Here is a 6,000-nt window from a genome sequence, read left to right as displayed (position 1 = left end):
TACTCATGAGGAACCTGTACCTTGACCAGGAGGCTGTTGTTCGAACGGAACAAGGGGACACTACATGGTTTAAAATCAAGAAGGGAGTGTGTCAGGGTTTATCCTTTCTCCACAATTACTCAATCTATATGCTGAGCAAATATCCGAGAAGCTGGACTATATGAAGTGGAATGTGGCATCAGGATTAGAGGAAGAATCATTAACAACCTGAGATATGCAGACTACGAAACTTGGCTTGCTGAAGGTGAGGATGAATTGAGGCACTTACTGATGAAGGTTGAAGAATACAGTCTGCAGTATTGATTACATCTCAATATAAAGAAAACAAAAATCCTCACAACTGGACCAATGAGCAGTATCACAATAAATGGAGAGAAGATTGAGGTTGCCAAAGAATTCACGTAGCTTGGTTCTACATTCGATGCCAATGGAAGCAGCAGTCAGGACATTAGACGACGTGTAGCACTGAAAAGGTCAACCACAAAGGAACTGTGTCAAGTGCTGAGGAGCAAGGGTGTCTCCTTGAGGACTAAGGTGCACCTGACACAAGCCATGATATTTCCAATCACCTCGTATGCATGTGAGACCTGGACAATGAATAAGGAAGATCGAAGAAGAGTTGATGCTTTTGAGTTGTGGGACTGGCGGAGAATGCTGAAAGTACCATGGACTGCTAAAATATCTAACAGATGTGTCCTGGAGGAAGTGCACCTGAAATGCTCCTTGGAAGCGAGAATGACCAGACTTTGTCTCACCTACTTGGTCATTTTGTCAGAAGGGACCATTCCCTGGAGAAGGATGTCATTCTTGGTAAGGTGGAGTGTCGATGAAAGAGGGGAAGGCCTTCAATGAGATGGATTGACACAGTGGCTGTGATGATGGGCTCAAGTATATCAGGGATCATGGAGCTGGCATAGGATTGTGCAGTGTTTCATTCTGCTGTGCATGGGGTCGCTATGAGTCGGAAATGACTCGACGGCACCTAACAACAACAACTTTTGGTTTCTTGAAGTAGTTTATTACAGTTTTCTTTATTTAGGTCTTTTGTGTCCCTGGTAAGATTTATTCCCAAGTATTTTATTTTTTGGTAACTATTTTAAATGGTATTGATTTCCTTATTTCTTTTTCAGCAATCTTTTTGCTGAAGTAGAGGAATCCAACTGATTTGGGGATGTGATCTTGTATCCTGCCATGATCCTAAATCTCTCAATTAGTTCCAGTAGATTTTTGACTGAGTCTCTTGGATTTTCTAGGTATTCATATTATCAGCAAATAGAGATAGTTTGACTATTTCTTTATCAATTTGGATGCCTTTGATGCCCCTTTCTTGCCTTATTGCCCTGGCTTGGACTTCCAATAAAATGTTGAATAGAAGTGGTGGGAGAGGGTATGGTTTCAGTCTCTCTCCATTGAGAATAATATTGGCTGTTGGTTTTGCATAGATGCCCTTTATTATGTTGAGGATTGTCCCTTCTATTTCTATTTTGCTGAGAGTTTTAATCAGGAATGGGCATTGGATTTTATCAAATGCATTTTCTGCATCAATTGATATGGTCATGTGATTCTTTTTCTTTGTTTTATTTATGTGGTGGATGACGTTGATTATTTTTCTAATGTTGAACCATCCTTGCATAACTGATACGAACCCCACTTGGTCATAATGAATGATTTTCTTGATATGTTGTTGGAGTCTATTGGCTAGGATTTTGTTGAACATTTTTGCATCTATATTCATGAGGGATATTGTTTTGTAGTTTTCCTTTTGAGTGATGTCTTTGCCTGGCTTGGTTTTGATGTTAAGGTTATGCTTGCTTCATAAAATGAGTTAGGGAGGATTTCATCTTTTTCTATGTTTTGGAATAGTTTGAATAGGATTGGTGTCAGTTCTACTCTGAAGGTTTGGTAGAATTCTCCAGTGAAACCATCTGGGCCAGGACTTTTTTATGTTGGTAATTTTTTTATGACCTATTCAATTTCTTCTTTTGTTATGGATCTATTCAACTTTCCACACAGAGATGTATATTGATTCTTTTTTTTTTTTTTAAGGGAAAAGTAATATGCCAAAAGTGGGTGACCAGGACAATATCACCAAGGAAGAGGAAGGCACGAAGAGGTGTTCAAGAGGTACAGAGAACAAAGGCAAATACTGTTACACACAAAATACTGCATTATCAGTAATAACAAACATTAAGCTATGGGTGAATACAAAAATAGACAAGCAAGATGATCAGATATGGGTAGGTGATCAGGAATATATCCATGACCCCATATAGGTTTGGCAGATGATATTTTTGCCTATGTATTTGTATGTGCTATAAAAAATGTCCATATATACAATAGATCTAATAGGGGCAAAGTCAAGATAACTTCTTAGCCACAACCAAGCACTTTGAGGGAGTAACTGGGGCCTGCAGTCTCAAGACGACGGTCAGAGGGGACATCAACAACAAAGCAATAGAATCAACTTACGTGCCCATTAATGGATGAGTGAATAACAAAAGTATAGTATATAGACACAATGAACAAGCTCAATTGGCATAACATAGTACACAAAAACATTGTTCTACATCTCACTTTGGTGAATAGTGACTGGAGTCTTAAAACCTTGTGAGCAACCATCTAAGATGCAAGTGTTATTCTCTTCTCATCCACAGAAAAGAAGAGTGGAGAAAATCAAAGAAGCATGGAAATAATTAGTCCAAGGGACCAGTAGAAAATGGGAATCTCAGCCTACACAACTCTAAGACCAGAAAAACTAGATAGTGTCCAGTTACCACTGCCAACCAATTTTTTGAAAGTTATCAAAACTCAAGATTCTGGATACTGTGGAAGAAAACTCAAAAATCATGAAGGAAAAAAAAAAAAAAAAAGCAGACTTACTGGTCTGATATAGACTTGTGAAATCCCCAAGACCATGGTTCATAGTCACCCATCAGGCCTATGTTGAACTGACTCCCATGAGTTCACTTCCAGGCAAACAATGTTGTTGTTATGTGCCATCAAGTTGGACCCAACTCATAGCGACCCCTCCTTGGGTTTCTGAGGCGATATCACTACAGAAGTAGATTGCCCCATCTTCCTTCCAAGGAGTGGCTGGTGCGTTTGAACCACCAGCCTTCTGATTAGCAGTCAAGTGCCTTAGACACTATGCTACCAGAAGTAAACGTTTCTACCAAATAGGTATACTCCTTAGAACAATTAACCATTTGGGAGATTAGAAGGGCAGCATTTAGGGAGAGCTCAGAAGGCAGGAATGCATAGGAAAGAAGGACACAGGGAAAAGGTAACCACAAGGGGGAAGTGGGAAGAGAGCAGTTACATTGTGGGGAGTGTAATCAATGTCACAGGATAAAATGTGTATGAACTGTTGAATGGAAAATGAATTTGCTCTGTAAACTTTCATTCAAATCACAATGAAAAGCTTTGTTTTTTAAAGGAAAAAAAAAAAAAAAAGACCATGGCTTCAGTCAGGTGCACCTTGGTTATCAAAGTGACATTTTTTTCTATTTATGTACAGCATATTGCCTTGTACTAACTTTATATTTCATTGGAATGGTAAATTATCTACAAGATTAGAAGTCAAGATCTCTCATCATTACAGCTGCATTACCTAGTACATTTCCTGGAATACACTAAATACTCAAAAAGATAATTATTACATGTTTATATGAATGAATCAAACTTTATTAAGAGTATGCTGTTGACTACATGGCCAAGGTGCATTCTGATGCTCATCCTTTTCTTTTATTTGTTCAGCTCTATTAGCAGAGTTGCTACCTCCCAGACTTATCTTTTCTTGAAACTATTTATTACTTATAATCATAACCACTCTCCCTGTGGGTGTTTTGCAGTGACAGAGAAGGAGTTGAAGACAGTGCAAGTTATGACTCTGTGGGGTTGACACAATTTCACCTGATTCCTTCCTCCTTCCTCCATCCTGGTCAGGAGACAGGAGTCTCTTCAGGGTCTTTGAGACCAGAAACCTATCAGTGAATTGGAGTACATAGCTTCCTCAGAGAAACTCTGGACTGGCATCAACATGAAACAAACCAAATCCCAAGAGCTTAGGCTGAAACTGCCTGTGATGGGAATGTAATACTCCAAATAGTTTTCAGTTAGTTCTGGTTTCCATTTATCTTTCTTTCTTGGCAGGTAGGGCAAGGGTGAGAGGAAAACAGGACAGGTGGAGAGTGGAATTTGATTGAATTACCTGCCAGGACATCAGAAACCCACACAAAAGAAACTCACAACTCAACTTGGCCTCTCTTTAAGAGCCATTCCTTGAAGGCTGCTGACAGAGATGCTGTTGGTTCAAAAAGCATTAGGCTTCTCAGATAATTCGCATGGCAGCATCAATGTAAGAACATATTGTTCTTGGCAAAGGTGTAAAAAACCTGTTGAGATCAAGAGGCAGATAGGAGACTTTCCCAGCTTACCCTCTGTTTGCGTTATTTACACCCTTGCTTCCCTAGTCATTGAATAACTATGCCACGATTCTTTGTCCTCAGAAGATCTGGGTTCACAATTCCTGTGCAATATTTATTCCTCTCCTTTCTTTACCATTGAACTTCTTATCTTGACCACTGAGAATTTGTTAATATTTCTCCTACTTCATTTGATATTTATGGGCCTACTTTCTACATTATTACTTAATACCCTAGGCCATTATCTCTAAAAAAATGAAATACACAAATATTTACAAAACAATATTTTTATAGTTATTTCAATATGGCTAAAGCTTCAAAACACCTCAATGTGTTCCCTCAGTCTTCTGGAGTCTTGTAGTATTTATTCCTCTAACACTTATCTGACATTTATTCTTTCAACAATTTGTCTACAATCCATTAACTTGCAAACATTTCATATACTTAAAGTACAGTTCATGCCTTAATCATAATTGTGTCTTCTGAAATACTACACAACACCAATATATTGCTAACATTTGTAAGAATGTGAGGTGTTTTTTTTTTTTTTTTTTGGTCAGGGAAGGAAATTGCTCATCTTTTTTACTATGCTGTGAAATAGTAGACACACAAGTAATCTTTTTTAAAACATTAATTTCCCCCAAACTTTTCACCTCGTTGATAAAGACGGGATCACCAAATCAGAGATTAATCCAATTTACTATACTAGCTCTTGTTCCCACCTGCCTTCAGAATCAAGACATCCAACTCATATAAAGTAATATTCTCCACGTTTTTTCTGGGAATTTACAGGAAATATCTCATAGGATCTCAAAAACAAGTTCTGCTTCCAGTGCTAATCTCCAGCAAAATACTGTTGATGTTCTTCCATTTTTCACCTGATATTCCTTTCCCTCTTTCTGTATTCCAGCAGCCAGCACAGATTTACTACATGCCCTCCCACATGCCCAAAGTGCCAATGCTACTCTATACCTCACATGGTCCCAAAGCCATGTGTCACGTATGCTTATAATGTAATGAGCTCAAATTATGTGTGAAACATGTAGTATGTGACTTGAATATTTAAGCTACATTGTAAACAATCCAAAACTGACAGAAAACTTCCCTGGCATAAAGAACTTCTAATTTCATCAGCAGCTACTTTGTAAATATGGTGACACAGGGCTCTTAATTTATCTATGTGACACAGCCCGAATGTGCATCCTTGCTTTTGAACCTATGAAATGAGTTATCTCTATGCAGTTTGAAATAGACACCACTGATAACTCCTTATCATGAAAGACTTTAGCTGGTATCTGTATTGCTATAAAAAATTGAGGGGTGGAGAATTTGACTTCTTGGAGAAAATACTAAGAGGAGGAGTGTGAGAAGTTATGGCTGAATTTGACCCCAAAATTCCATGACTGCTAACCAGAAGGCTGGTGGTTCAAACCCACCAGCTGCTCCTTGGAAGGAAGGTTGGGCAATCTACTTCCGTAGTGATATTGCCTTGGAAACCCAAGGAGGGGTTTCTATGAGTCAGGTCCTACTCAATGGCACATAACAACAAAAACATCCTAAAGAAGTGAAAGCCAGG

This window comes from Orycteropus afer, unplaced genomic scaffold (genome assembly GCF_000298275.1).
Source record: "Orycteropus afer afer isolate SDZICR_OR568_19922 unplaced genomic scaffold, OryAfe1.0 scaffold00139, whole genome shotgun sequence".
Lineage (NCBI taxonomy): Eukaryota > Metazoa > Chordata > Mammalia > Tubulidentata > Orycteropodidae > Orycteropus > Orycteropus afer.
This window is presented reverse-complemented; position numbering follows the sequence as displayed.